Source organism: Ziziphus jujuba, chromosome 3, assembly GCF_031755915.1.
Source record: "Ziziphus jujuba cultivar Dongzao chromosome 3, ASM3175591v1".
NCBI lineage: Eukaryota > Viridiplantae > Streptophyta > Magnoliopsida > Rosales > Rhamnaceae > Ziziphus > Ziziphus jujuba.
Genome location: NC_083381.1, coordinates 22,400,431 through 22,417,417, shown reverse-complemented (window position 1 = coordinate 22,417,417; position 16,987 = coordinate 22,400,431). Strand labels below are relative to the sequence as shown.

Below are 16,987 nucleotides of genomic sequence, written 5' to 3'. Positions count from 1 at the left end.
GGTTTCATCGGAAATTACCGAAAGTGTACAGTTATCGTATTTTTTGGGAAAATTTGAGAAATTTTTAAGCAATTTTGGGATTTTCTCTCCTTAAGATCATTTTATAATCCATATGTTGCATGTTTTTTCATTTAACACACGTAAGGGGACTTGTGGGGCCTAAAAAATTGGTAAAATGTGATTGTCATAGGGATTTCGGTAATTACCGATGAAACCTTCGGTAATTTTTCCAGAGGGTATATGTTGGTTACCGAGGATTTCATCGGGAATTATCGAAAGTCTACAGTCATCATAATTTTTTGGCCAATTTGAGAAATTTTTAAGCAATTTTGGGATTTTCTCTCCTTAAGATCATTTTATAATCCATATGTTGCATGTTTTTTCATTTAACACACGTATTGGGACTTGTGGGGTCCAAAAAAATTGATAAAATGTGATTGCCATAGAAGTTTCGGTAATTACCGACGAAACCTTCGGTAATTTTTCAGAGGGTATATATTGGTTACCGAGGATGTCATCGGGAATTATCGAAATTCTACAGTCATCATAATTTTTTGGCCAATTTGAGAAATTTTTAAGCAATTTGGGGATTTTCTCTCCTTAAGATCATTTTATAATCCATATGTTGCATGTTTTTTCATTTAACACACGTATTGGGACTTGTGGGGCCCAAAAAATTGGTAAAATGTGATTGCCATAGGGGTTTTGATAATTACCGACGAAACCTTTGGTAATTTTCCTATAGGGTATGTGTTGGTTACCGACGGTTTCATCGGGAATTACCGAAAGTGTACAGTTATCGTATTTTTTTTGGAAAATTTGAGAAATTTTTAAGCAATTTGGGGATTTTCTCTCCTTAAGATCATTTTATAATCCATATGTTGCATGTTTTTTCATTTAACACACGTAAGGGGACTTGTGGGGCCCAAAAAATTGGTAAAATGTGATTGCCATAGGGATTTCGGTAATTACCGACGAAACCTTCGGTAATGTTTCCAGAGGGTATATGTTGGTTACCGAGGATTTCATCGGGAATTATCGAAAGTCTACAGTCATCATAATTTTTTGGCCAATTTGAGAAATTTTTAAGCAATTTTGGGATTTTCTCTCCTTAAGATCATTTTATAATCCATATGTTGCATGTTTTTTCATTTAACACACGTATTGGGACTTGTGGGGCCCAAAAAATTGATAAAATGTGATTGCCATAGAGGTTTCGGTAATTTTTGAATAAAAAACAAATTGAACATTGTCATTTTTTAATGCCGTTTGATCACTTACTTTGTCAGAATTTATCATTAATAATGCTACATTTAGCATGTTATTGGTTGGAACACACATGGAATTGTGGTGATTCTTTTACGACGGTGTACAAATGTCAATTATCGACGATGCATGGGTCATTACCATTGGGCAGTAATATCATCCATGCAATAGTAAGAAACATACAAACAACTGAACCAAAAACTGAACACGGAATGATATGTTATCAAACATGCAATAGACTGCATCCGTCTGCTTTTTCAAGTTAAAAATCATAAATGTAAATGTAATTATGGCAAAAACTGATAAAATTGTAACAAAAACTGATAAAATTGTAACTTTACAATACTATACCACGATGAATTTTGAACGTAAATGAACAAGTGCTGTCAAAACTGACATACTAGCAAAGAGAAAATATTTAACCAAATAATACACAGACAATCATTTTTATCTAGCCAATGCATTGAAACTGCAAGTAAGATTTCAGTGTGTTCCAAGTATATATCTTTCTATAATATCAATTCAACTAAGTGAATTTGTTTTAGCTGCAAGATGAATGAGTGCTCGCTTAAGTGGTGCAAAGCTTCTTGTATATCTGCACAAAAGGACCGAGCTCGATCTCCCTATCAAAGAGCTGCTTGTGCAGATTTTCAGATTCCTCATTGGTTTTGTTCATTGCATCTGCAAACAAACACCAGTAAAATAAAGGTTAAAAGTAATTAAGATAAAGTAGCTTATTATCAAATTTGGCTTCTCTACATTAATTCTTTTATGTTTAAGCATAGCCTCTAGGTACAAAACAATAGAATAAAACATGTGCTTGAGCACAAAGAAACTACACAATGTAGATTTCCAACTATAAATTATCATATTCTATACCTTGAACCCTTTGGAGAAGGGAAGCAGGGGAACCGAACCTCAACATTTCTTCTTTTTGTCTCTCAAGCTCATGTAGCTTCTCCTATGTAGCAGCCAACTTTGTTGTTCTAACAATTCTGCACTGTGACCATACAAACAGGAGAAAATGTTTCACAATCAACACAATAAATTCGACACTACCTAAAGAAAGCAAGATAAATATTACCTGATTTCTGAGCTCCATAATGCGTGGTTCATTTTCCAAGTTCTCCCCTATGAGTTTAAATAAATTCAGGATCTGTTTCTCCATGCATAATTCAATTATGCTTGACTGATATAAATATATATAATTAAAAAAAAAAAAAAAAAGAACTAGCAGATTTCTCCATGCATAATCCAATTGTGCATGACTGATATAACAAAAACTAGTAGATAACAAGAAAAGAATAACTCGCTAGCTGCAGTGTTTCTTTGCAAATTTCATCTCTAAGCTGATAATTGTCAAGTTGCAAAAAAATATCTAGGAAAAATAATCAGGACATAGACTCAAGTATCACAATAGCGAAACTACTATATATTGGGAAGGCATAAACCACCATGCTCATTAATAAACCATATAAATCAAGCACAAAAGTCATTGTATTAGCACAATACCCAATATTCACTAACAAGCATTTTAAAAAGGGTTGATGCATGCACTTTATGCACTTAAGTACTACAGACAGATTCCCAAATAAGAGAAAAAGCTTATGTACGTACATTATTTTGAATTTTAACTTGATCGAGCGAAAGTAAAAATTGATGGTATGCATCCTTGTCAAACAAAAGCTTCCTTAACTCGTCAACACTAAAAAATATCCAATCAAAAACAAGAGAATGATAAATATTTATCAATAATGTTTAACCCAACTGCAAAATAACATATCCAATTGAAACAAGAGAATGATAAATATCAATCAATAATGTGTAACCCAATTGCAAAATAACATATCAAAGCGTAAAACATTACAATAATCAAATGAAATATGAAGTTTATGACTTTTACAAAGATGACTAATATTTTCACAAATAGTAAAACAGATTATTTGTCAAGTAGGCTTTAGAAAAATAAAATTAAATGACATAACAAATGTATAAGTAGAAATTAGTTTTCTCTTCATAACAGAAAGAGAAGGAAATAAGCAAGTGGTGATGATACTGTTAGAACAGTTTGATAGAATACATGCTTGTCTAAAGATTAATTAACCTAGTTCCATAAAGTCATATGAGTAATCAATATAAAATTTAGTCATGAGCATGAGGAACCTCACGTCTTATCCTTCAAAACAGCAATTACACCCACAAGCCATACAATAGATGGTTTGACTAACAAAAAAATTTATATTATCATAATTACCGAAAATTTGTATTATCATAATTTCTACACAAAATGACCAATAACCCCACTTCCTTTCTACACAAAATGACTAATAGAATATATTTGTATTGTACTCTACTTTCACTCTATTACCTTCAATGCCCATCAAAAGACCTCATATTTTCTTCTCGCAGAAGCAAGCAACCAAAGAAGCAAGGCATACCATAATTATTCATTCCAACCCATATCCCAAATGGCATATCAAATACAGTCAAGCAATGAGTTGTATCAAACACCACTGCATCACTAAAGATCTTATATGACTTGACAGAAGATGCATATGACCAGACAATGTTCTATAGTTGGTTGTTTGAATCAAGTGTATACTTAAATTTGAAATTAGGGTATTTGTCCTAAATATTTCTGCACATATACAAGTCTATGCTCTCATCTTCTGGGTCTAATTTCCTGAATGACTGCAAAAATACCAAAAGTGCACAATACCAAAAGTGCTAATAATAAATCACAGTTTCTCTTATTTCCATGCCTTTAAAAAAAATGGTGGGTTTTTGAAATTTTTTGAAAAAATACCCAATTCAAGTGAGAAATCGATGAGAAATTACAGATATTTAAAGAGATACCAGGGGACAAAGTAGCCCGAAATGGCCATGGTTCAAACAAAATGTTGGACAACAAAAGAGAAAAGAAGAGCAGGAAAGACAAGAAATGGGGAGGCAAGCAGAAAGTGTTATCTGTTTTTTTTTTTTTTTTTTCGTCATGAAACGAAAAATCACCTGAAATGCTTCTTTGTGTTGGAAGAATTACAGAAAAGGCCGAAGCTCGAAGAAGAAGAAGAAGACGAAGAACGCTTCTACGGGAGATGTTCATGGCAAGAACAACGGCCACAGCAGAAAACCTATAGTGCGCCTTAACAGTCAAAATCCAGTCCATAGATTCTTTCCGAGCCATCAATGAAGCACCATTCGAGCTCAAATCGCTGAAACAGACATGGGTCTCTTCCTCTTTAGGGATTAGAGAGTCAAGCTGATGATCTTCCTAGAATAAGTCATTTTCCCTCGCTCTTGAGTTTAAAGACTTTAAAAATTGCATTACCCATTACACAAATCATCTCTCTCCCAAGCTCTGTTTGGCATTCTGTCTCACTTTCTCTTCCTCTTTTCTTTGTGCTTCGTTCATGTCATTCAGGTTCAGGGGAAAAATAGAATACACATACCCTTTCATTAATCTTTCTTTTGAAAGGATAATTTAGGAATATTGAAAAATAAAAGGGCAAAACAAAAAATATTGAAACCGAAGGGGTAAATTTCCTTAGAAGGCTTTCAATAGGGTATTGGGCCAAATTTCCCATTTAACAATTAACATTGGGTTTTAGCAAACATACCGATAGTTCCTTCATGACCCGCTCCTACAAGGTCAGTAGGGTCGACTTCAAGTGCTCCATCAAAATCAATGGGTCAATGTCACTGGTTCTCTCATAATAAATTTGGGAGATATGATGCAGGCAAGTTTAGATTAAACTCCAAATCTTACAGACTTTATAGTTATTGGTTTTCACAATTTTTTGTTTATGTATTTTAGTTTTTTGTTTCATGAAATTGAAAGCAAGGCAAATGCCTAACAGTTTTTATAAAGATATCAGTTATAACAAAAAAACTCCCAAAAAAATTATTGTTATAAAGATTAATACTTTGGTGAAATTGTTTTGGTAAATATGTTAGTTTTTGGGTTTGCAGCTGATCACCAACAATAAGTTTATAAGTGTATGCCACAAAGTAGTGGCACAGAACGTAAGGTCCAAGAATCTCATTTGATAGTTTATTAAGAATACAATTTCGAGAAAAGAGTTCCCCTAGAGGTTTGGACCAATCAAAGAGTTGATATCAGAAGAAGACCCACCAATATGTAAAGAAATCACCGACCAATATACAAAGAAATCACTACAAAGGAATACATCCAATATTTACACTCCAAGGGACTTGATGGCAACCCTGGATTAGACCGTATCAAGCTCTAAAGTTGGCCATCAATATTGAAGGTTGAAATTCGCATTTGGAATCATTGTTTGAAAAACTATTGGGTTATCCTTATGGGATCATGAACAGTATTTGTTAAATAGAGTGAATTAACTAAGTTGATATTTTATTAGGCTACCCTCGCAGGACCATGACCAGTGAATTGACCTTATTAAGGAAAGAATTCATTCAAACAACAATCATGATCATGATCCACATCATAATCATGAGGTTGGAGTGTTGTTCAATTGATAGATGTGATCAAAACGGGACCAACAATCAATTGCAGTGTGATCGAACCTATCACAAATCTGACAATGAGCCCTTTAATTCTCATTCTGTCGTGGTTGACTATTTCCCTCAGAAATTTTTGAAACTGCATCACTGTTTCTCTGATGTTGAGGTTGATAGTTTTCAAGAGCCTGATATTTTTCTTTAGGCTGATAATTTTCTCTAGGTTGATTTAAACCTCGACTAACTGCTGGAGTGAATCCACGACCACGTGAATTGAAATCTCTGCTCCCTCGATTATTTCGTCCACGGCCTCTGACCAAAAAAGGCCTGAGCATGTTCCATGTATTGTTTTTCTTCCATTGTTTGAGCAATAAGGGACTGTTCGTGACTCTGGCGTGACAAAACAAATTCTGCCAAGGTTGGATAAGGGGGTTTAGTTAACATAGCAAGACGAAAGTCTTTGTACTTTAATCACAGTCAGTGAGCTAATTGGAAAACCTTATCCACATTAGAAACAAGTTGATTAATAGCAGCCAATTTGTCACAGATCAGCTTGACTCTTAAGGTTTTCTGTGAGACAGAGAGAGAGAGAGAGAGAGAGAGAGTGATAATGTGTTCTGCTGGTTGTTGATTTCTATCCGGTGTTTATTATCTTCACCAGCTGATGGTTATTATCCTCACCAGCTTGCAGCAGTCCTTATCTTGATTTATGTAGTTGTTATGTTAGTAGAGTTCACTGTGTTCACGTCTCTATTGTATATTCTGTATATATATGTTATACTATTAATAAATAAATATATAAGTTTTCTTCCATATCCTCTGTTCTCGTAGAGAGAGAGAGAGAGAGAGAGAGAGAGAGAGGACCCTTCTTGAGCATCATGAGGACGTTTTTGAGTTGTGTGCCTCTTTTCATGGTTTCTGGGAGTAAATGTTCTGTTAAAGAGAACCAGATTTGATAAGCTTAATAGTAAGAACATTTTAAGTCATTGATCCTCTGAGCCATGCACTTAGGAGATCATGATTGTTGAGCCACAGACCATGAGTTTTGTTTGGAACGGATTTTTTGCCTTCAAGTATTATCTCTGTCGGTTTCTCAGCATCTGTGATATGGTGAAGAATACCCAAGCTTTGTACCAAGGGGAGAATCTGAGAGTACCAGAGTAAGAAATTAGAGGTAGTGAGTTTAACAGATATCAGGCTTGAACTTTGGTGAAAGTTTTGGATTGTGAGAATTGGTCGGAAGATGACAGAAGCAACGGAAGAACAAGACATTTTTGACTTGCAGGTTTAAGGCTATGATACCATAAAGATTTTGAGATTTTGTGTAATTGTTGCTTATTGCCTTTTTCATTCATATCACATACGTTTAGACAATATACAGATTACACAAATTAGGAAGATAATATATATGGCAATAAGAATGTACAAGAAAACTAATAAAAAATTGGAAGAAATTGTCTAATCTTTCCTTAATTGATTGGCATGACTATGGTAATAGCCTTGATAGTAGAGATCACATTGACTTCCACAATTCTTTCCACTATTTTGTACATGACTTGCTCCAACCTTGTAATAATGATCTGGATCATGATCGTACCTTTGTTTGAATGAATTCTTTCCTTACTACCAGCTACAATTTGTCATATTAGGGTAATTAGTGTGTCTATATTTTAGATCAGAACATTCTAAGAATAATTAAATATAGATTATACAAATATTTCAAATGAGTTTAGAAAAATAAAGACAAAATAAAGAAATATGAAATATAGTTGCTGTCATTAAAAATACAGAAACGAAAAATGATGTGCAAGATAGACTGTCTGCAAGTAGGGAAACAAATTAAAAACAAATAAAATGTGAAATAAAGATATTTTAGTAAGTGACATAATCTAATAAAAAATACTGTTTTATTTCGTAAACTTTTCTCTAAAAACTTCTTATTTCACTCTTTTGAAAAGTTTTGCTTTTAAAATTCATTTTACAAATCCCAACTTGTACCCTAAATTAATATCATAAAACAGATAAAACCATTAAAATATCATAATTTAAACCAACATGCTATAAATAGTAGGCATAAAATAATATACATATAAGTTCATAAAATAATCATGAAAAATCAATAAAGATCCATAGATATATTAAAAAAAATAAAACCAATAATATATTCAGAAAAATAAACAATACACATGCAATATGCCTAGTGTTGCCAAGTAGTATGCAGCATCCAGAAATACCACTGGCAATAAAGAGAGAGGGATATAGAAAGCATAGAATAAACTCATTTCACAACCTTTAACATCTCAAAGGTATCATGACAATAAATAAACCTTGGAACAACCTATTTCACAACCTTAGCGTACTAAAAATATCATGGCAATTGAAAAACCTTTGGAAGAGCCCATCTCACAATCCTTAATGTATTAAAGGCATCATGGCACTCTTCTACGCTAATAACATAATAACAAAACTAAGACATTGAAACTATATGTTACATATATTAAAAACAATAATAAAATACTCATAAACAATCTTTTTCCAAATCATATTTTTTTCATTTTTTCCAATAAATTAGAATTTAATATTTAAACCAAACCATTATTTGAATATTTCAAATATTTCAAATCATCATTTTATATCAAAATATAAATATTAACAGAGAAATATATTTTCCATATAAAGATGGCAACGGAATGGGTCAAAATTGGGACGGCCTCCCTCATGCCCCGCCCTGCCCGTTAAAAATACTCCATTCACACCTTAGAACCCGCTTTTTTTTAACCAGGGCAAGATAGGGATTCCCCGATGGAGAAATGCGATGGGATGAGGATTCCTCGTTTCCCCATTATAAAAAAATAATAATAATAAATTAAAAAATATATATTTTAAAATATTTTTAAACCAAAAATATTAGTATTTTTAAAAATATATTATATATTCTTAGAATTTATTTATAATTATTAATATAACTATATAAATATATATAATATAATATATTTTATTAAAAAATATGCATATATATATATATATATATATTGGGCATGGAAAAATATAAAATATTTTTAAAATTTCAAAAATCAAACCAAAGGCATTAGTGCATATAAAATATCTTAAATTATTTTATACAATTGTAATATGCTATAAATTGGACACCGAATAGTTCAATTATATCATAAACCCTTAGAATTTGATATCTAAAGGCTAATTTTATAAAATTAAATCTTCCAATGGATCCTATTAACATCTAATAATGGAAAATCAACTTCAAGTTTGTCCTAAATTATCCAAAAATACTCTAATTTTATTTGGTATTTAACTAATAAATCAAAAAATGAAAATATATACAAATGACAACTAAAATTCATAAATTATATATCAATGTAAAGCTTGTGGAATGGCTAACAAGATTGCAAGCTTACATTGGTTCAAACACATTGCTGGTGGCGAGAAAGTGTAAGGAAATTTTCAGCAAAATTTAATGTTGATGGATCTTTCAAACCATGAAGAATTTTGACAAAGGAAGACCAAATTCAAGCTTAAAAGATCCAAATTAATAAGGAAAGAATGAATTGATGGCTTGAAATTGCCGAAATCTAGTCAGATTCATGGTCGTCGAAATTTCACACTAACTTTGGAAAATTGCTCAATCTGAGGGCATTCGATGGTCGTTGCTGTGAAATTTGGTGACCTAAGTAGAAACCCGATGGGCAATAAGATGGGAAAGGGTCAATTTCCAATGGGATGGTGGTTGTGAAGTCCCACATCGGTTGGAAAGGGGAATTAAGCACGCCTTATAAGGTGGTGTGGATACTTTTCCCGTATGACACGTTCCCATGAGGGAAAGTAAAACCGTGAAGGGTAGGATTGGGCTCATCACCTAGCTTCCAAAGCGGACAATATCGTGATTGGGCCTGGGAGGCCTGTGCCAGTGGGACTGGTAGGTAGGGGTTGTAAGAGGATTCCCCCTAACCATTACGATGCATTTTGACAAAACCTTGAGGGCTGGGTTGTAAAAGGATTGTCCAGGCCCAAAGAAGACAATATCGGACGCGGGTGGTTTGGACTGTTAAAGTGGTGGCTCGCGATGGCCGATGGAAGAAAAGGGTCCTCATGTGTTTGTTAGGTTTCCAGGGGCATTTTCTATATTTTTCTAATTTGTTTTTATTGTTGGACATGCTTTCCAACTTATATATAAGGTCTTGGATTATAATAGATAAAAATTCATAATTCGTTTGAATACTAACATAATATAGATTGTCAGGACCCGTCCAAAATTCCTCACCGGAACCGTAAACAAGCCCTAATCCCAGGGAAACCCTACCAGACTTTCCAATGAAAAATCCGGTAGAAACTTCCCTAAGGGTTGGACTTACCACAAAATTTTCCTACACGAAAAACACTTCTAGAAACATCCCCTTATTCCTCCCACCTTACTACAATTTGTTTCCACAAATTTACAGCACTCCAAAATAACAATAGGGAATCAATAAGCAATCGAACAATTATCTGTCCAATCCGTATACAGAGCATCATACAAATAATTATGAAATTAATACAATGATAGATGAAGCAATAGAAGATGGAGAGGAAAAAGGGAGGAAAAACTTCTCTTGGACTTTCGGCAATGAACTGAGACGTCGGGCTCAGACAATCAACATCTACTAACCTGAACCTAGGAGAACGGAATTTAAAAACATGATATGCTAATCATCACAGTGAGTGGCCCAATCTATATACACAATTATGGTAATAATAACAATCATAGTATACTTGGTTAATCAAGAATAAATAAATGATAATAAATTGAAAATAATATTTTCCCTCAAAACTCTCACCATTCACTCCATTGGAAAAGTTTTCTTTTTTAAAACGTTTTCACAAAACCTGCTATTTGTATGCCCCAAAAACCAAGGAAAACAATTAATTAATAATTTTCCAATAAAAAACGAAAATTCAAGGATCCAAAATTTATAATGAAGCAAATAGAAATAAAAATAACTTGTAACAATTACTAAATAATTAATGCATGTCATAACAATTAATACTGAAATATTAATAAAATTCACATTCAAACAATTCATAAAATAATTACGTAATTAAAATAAATCAATTTATTGAACAATTAAGCAAAGGAAAAATTAAATCAAATTAAAACCTCCATTTGAAATCAATAATAAAAACAACATTAAATATATTCTTAATTTAAATACAATTTCAAATATTAGATTTGAAATCCATGTTCTGAAAACCATTTGATGCACCAATTATATACCAGTGGTGCCAACGGTACCCAGCGTCCCGATCACCGCCAGACAGGAGGTTAAAGAGAGAAACCGGCATACAATCGGGTGGCATCCCACCACGCCGCTACTAACAGCCGTCCCGGCCATGGAGGGGCTGCCTACCCTCATTCGATGGCAACCACAGGACAACCCCATAAATCACCTGCACGCTACTCACACCCACCTGTGCGCTAGTTATATCCATGTGAGCACTAATCACATCCATATACATAGAACACCAGTATGTGTATAGTGCATCTAAAAACTCGTAAATCATAAATCAATATTTTTCAAAATCTCAAAACTTCATAAATATCATCGGGTTTATTCCATCTAATTAAACCCGTAAATTTCCACATTCTCTTTTAAATCATCATTATAAATCCATCAAGTTCAAATCCATCAATGGCATAAGGTCAAGCCATTAATATTTCAATGCATAAATATTTTTGAAACATAATAATTTAAATCCATATTTTTCTCAAATTCTCATAAATCAATTTAAATCAATAATATGAAAACCATATAAATTCCATATATAATTAATTCATATAATTGTGCACAATAATTGAATAATAACCATAGCAATAATTAAAATAAATCAAAACCACAATTTCTTTAAATTCCCAAATATATTCTTTTGGCACCAAAACATATATTAAAAACATTATAAATTGGCAATACAATTCTAAATGAAATTCTCATAATATCGAACACATAAACATATTTTTGAAATATTCAATTATGAAATATTCCAACAAATTAATTTAATAATTAATAATTTCAATTTCAATTTCATAAAATTCTTTAGATCAAAATATTTCTTAATATATAAATATTTTGATTCACTCGATTGAGCATCAAATTTCCAAATATAAATTTACTAAATATTTATCACATAGAATATCAATTTCAAATATTCAATTAATATAAAATATTCATAAATTTTATTCCCGAAATTAATTTGAAGGTGGATCACTCATCTCGAGCACGCAATTAACCCAAGATCCTCCATGGGATCAATTCCATGATGCACACGTGCTCCTAGAACAACAATATTATATAACTCAAATAAATTAATATTTTATTCGAATAAATAATACCAGGTATCAGGAGGGTTTAACACAAACGTTAACCAAAATTTGTGAGTAATATACCGAAACAAAGCTTATGGAATGAGGATCGCGGATTGAGGCTTACCTCCCGGAGATCGGACCTGTGGTGGCCGGGATCTCGTCGAAAAGCTCTCAGAATTCAAGTCCTCAATTCTCTCAATTTGTTGTGAATTGGAGAAAAGCGACCTCGGATTTGGGTTTAGGGAGGTCGAATTAGTGGGGAAGGATAGGTGGGGTGATCGGAAACTCACCGGAATTGGGTTTCCCGGTGAGCCGCCGTGGTCACCGGAATCCGCCACCTCCGACGGCGCGTCCGGTGGCCACTGGTCGTGAAACTTGGTGAAGTGGTATATCTGGTGATGGGTAACTCAACGGGACCAGCGGTGAGGCAAACGGAGGTCTGGTTTGGGAGATATCAGCGAGAGAAGGAAATCAACCACTCGCCGGAAAATGCCCCGATTCGGACGTGTTGCCGGTGATATGGCCATGATTTTTGGCTGGCTGGCCAATTTTCAGGTGGGCTTCAAGCTAGGGTGGCGTGTGTGGCTTAAAAGTGATCAGACGGCAGTCAACCGTGGTGGCCAGTGGTGGTGGCTTCTCTCCCCCCCTCTGTCTCTCTCTCTCCCCTCCCCTCTTTCTCTCTCTTCCCCCCGGCTCACGTGTTTTGGCCAAAATAAAAGCCACCCGTGGGTGAAACTATTCACTCACGGGATTGGCTGAAAATACGATATGTGGCACACACTGTTCACTCAAGTCAAAATATATTAAACTATTACGGTATTCGGAAAACTTTGCATGTCCATAACTTTCAAATCACATGTCCAAATCGGAAGTACCACTAGTCTATGAACTCATATCGACGAGTAATTCACAACCATGCATGAGTCAAAGCTCAACTTTACATGAACAAAAAGTCAACTCGGCACCCCTTGGACAGTTTGGACCTCAACTTGTTTTGCTCATAACTTTCAATCTGTAGCTCCGTTTTCAACGTGCTACTAGTCTATGGACTCGTGACAACATGTACTTTTTAATTGTACCTTGGTCAATGTGAAAACCCATCAGAGCAAAAAGTCAACATTTGATCCCTTCTCAGTTAACGACGGTCAAACTCGATCAACCTTGTTCAAATTTTAGAAATTTTCGATATACTTCAGGACGGAGTGTTACATGGATATTCAAAATTTATTATAACCAAACTTTTTAACTGTAATTTGAAATTAGTTGTGCTGCTAGTCCATGAACTTATATTGATAAGCTATATGTTATGGTGTACCAGTCAAATCTGAAGCTTGACCACACAAAAATCAAATCTATGATCCTCAAATGGTTATGTTGGTCAAACCCAATCAAAAACTTATATAATAGAGGTATTCTCTAGTATGGGTTGTTACAACTTTTCTAAAAAATTTTTGTGTCAAATGGCCCATTTGGTCGAAAAATTACAATACGGAATATTTTTATGTTAACAATGCAGTTTTTTTTTTTCTTCTTCTTATTCTTCTTAATTCTTACTATGCTATGGTTTTCCTTCTTAAAAACAATAAATAAATAATAGGAATAAAGTATGATATTCTTGTGGGATTAGTCAAAAAAATCTAACTTAGGACAAAATTTTAAAGTTTTGGAAAATGCAGCTACTTTTCTAAAAAAAAGTTTGTGACATCACTCATTTGACCATAAAAATTAAAGTTGATATTCACAAGGTCGGTCAAAAAAATCCAACTTAGGACAAAATTTTAAAGTTTTGGAAAATGCAGCTACTTTTCTAAAAAAGGTTTGTGACATAGCTCATTTGATCATAAACATTTAAGGCCAACTTTTCTAAAAAAAGTTTGTGACATTGCTCATTTGATCATAAAAATTTAAGTCCAACGTTTAATTTTATCTTTGCGTTTTCTTTTGTTCTTTTTTTATTCTGCTTAAAACCTTATTATTATGTTTTAATAACAAGGGTAAAAGTATGATATTCAGTGGGTTTGGTTAAAGATATCCATATCCAGCTTAGGGTAAGATTTTGAAGTTTTGGAATAACTGGTTAGTTTTCTTAAAAAAAAATCTGTGATATAGCTCATTTGATATATATATATATATATATATATTTATCCTTTCCAACAATTTCCCCTTACTTCAGTATGTCAAATCCACAACCTTCCAGATAAGAGTATAAACGACATACCAATTGAGCTAAAAAAAATTATAACTTAGGACAAGATTTTATAAAGTTTCAGAAAATGCAGCTACTTTTTAAAAAAGTTTGTGAAAAAGTTTGTGATATAGCTCATTTGATCCTAAAAATTAAAATCTTTTAGCTTTTTCATTTTATTAATGCTTTTTTTGAAATAAAAATAAATAATCGCATTAAAGTATGATAATGATGTGGTTGTTCAAAATATCATCCAACTCAGTGCAAAATTGTAAGTTTTAGAAGACGTTGTTACTTTTCTGAAAAAGTTAAGAGATTTTAATTTTTAGTTTTGACAATCAAATGAGCTAGGCCACAAACTTATTCAGATTACGTGTTAGAAGATGCATTCTTTTTTTTTTTTTTATTAGTATTCTTAATTCATAGGTTATATTTTTCTTCTTCTTCATTTTTTTTCCATTAATTTTAACAGCCGTAAGAGTATGAGATTTTTATGTCGTTGGTCAAGATGTGAGAAACTTTCATTGTGAAGACTTGCAAAAATAAAAAATCATCACAAGATATGCTATGCTAAAACTCAAATATACTACTCGGCATTTCTGTCTCTTAATGGTACTAGAGTGAAATAATTCATTTTCTTTTTTTATGAAAAAAGAAAAAAACTCAAATAATTATTAAGAAAATTTATTCCTACTCCAACATTCGTTAGAGCCTTAAAGGTTTGCAAAAAGCGATTAAAAAAAGTTTTGGCACATGGGTTGTCTGCCCATAAAATCTCACTTTGCTACCATGTCATGTAATGTATGTGTCGTTTAGTGATTTACCATCAAAAGTTGGTGTATATGATTGGTCCATTGAATGGGTGGGGAGTGATTCTGACAATTGTGATGATCTCGCTGCAAAGATTTGCTTTTGGTGAAGAGATTCATGTTTTTCTGTTAGTTATTCTTTTTGTAGCTTTTCTTTTGCTTTAATGCAATCCATATTACCCATAATAATAATAATAATAATAATAATAATAATGATGATGATGATGATGATGATAAATAAAAAAAAAGTCGGACTCGGCCACATGGGCGCCTTATCTGTTCTGCCTTTTAGAATATTAAATTGGTCCGTACGAAATGTCGGATTGATGAATTGGATTGGACTCTTGACTTAATATTATGTTTGATACGTAAAAACACGTAAAGGATATTATATTACATAATATATTTTTCGTGTTTTTTTATGTGGGTGATAGTATATTATCTAATAAACTTCTTTTTCCTGTATTATCTAATACAACCCACCTGCGCCGACCTGCTTCTCCTTCCCAGTGCAAAGATCTCCACAGGATTCCCAATCTGACTATTTAAATTATAACCTCTGCATCTCCACAGAAAAGTAAAAACTTTAAACCTGTGCTCCAATATGTCACCCAAATTATTCCTATAAACCACAAGATCAAATCACATATACCCAATCCATGATAATAATTAACAATATAATGGGAAGCAAACGTCTACACTGCTACACAACAGCTCATAACCAAAGCTATCAATCTGTTCACACATGTAAAAGGGGCTATCTGTTTTGTCTCCATCATAAAAAGTGTATAAATTTCTTAGTTAGAGAGTGGAAGGGTAAGAGACAGAGAGATTTAAATATGAGACAAACAGAATGAGAGACCAATGCTTGACGACGATGAAGCTTGACCAGTGAGAGACGGCGTCGAATGACGATCATGGAAGGCACAAAGAGTTGACGATTGACGACGATCTGTCTCGGGCGATGAAGGTTGACGCCGGTGTCACGATAATCAATGCTTGGAGCTGCGCGATGACTGATCTGGTGGGATTAGATGTGCTTGTGTCGGTGAGAAATGGGGGAATTTTTTCAATATTAGGGATTTCCGGTATAAATTTCTTTTAGCAAATATAAAATATATAAAGAAATTTTCCTATTTATTATTTTTCAAAAACTGAGATATAAAAATATGGATGAAATCTAAAAAATCTCAAATAGTTACGTTTTAGCATGTTAATTTCAATATTTAAAATAATTAGATTAAAAGGAGAAAATGAAAAAAAAAAGGTTAATATTAATATTAATATGATTAAATTAAAAGAAAAGAAACATTTAATGGAAAAAAAAGAAAAGAAAATATCTGTTTATAATTATTATTTTGATAATTAATGAATAGAGTGGAAATGAAAGGGTATGACACGTAACAAATATTTTCCTACAGTATTAATAATAATAAATGTAATTTTAAGATATTTAAAAGTTTATTAAAAATTTTTTCTTCTCATCTATTTCCTATCAATTAAAAAAAAACTTAATTAAATAAAAAATTAGATTTTTTTGTATCCTTTTTGTTTCATTTTAAATATCCAAGATTAAATATTTTTAAATACAGTACAATATCAAAACATGCTAAATACTGTATTATTTTATACAATTCAGTACCAAACACTGTATAAGTATGATATAATACATTCCAGTACAATCCAATACAATACAACTCATACCAATACAATACAATACAATCCAATACTGCATACCAAACGAACCCTAATTATGTTAGACTAAATTTTAAATTTTGAAAGGGTATTCTTTTTAGACCATCAGTTTTTCATCTTCAACTGCATTTTACATAAATTTTAACAAATAATCTTTTTCATGATAATTTAGTTAAATTCCAACTAAACAATATT

At 32.6% G+C, this 16,987-nt stretch overlaps 1 pseudogene; it reads right to left on the bottom strand.

Annotated features, from left to right (window-relative positions):
* Positions 1–1,518: 1,518 nt before the first annotated feature.
* On the bottom strand, positions 1,519–4,768 carry LOC112492310 (vacuolar protein-sorting-associated protein 37 homolog 1-like; annotated as a pseudogene).
* Between the last annotated feature and the right edge of the window lie 12,219 nt (positions 4,769–16,987).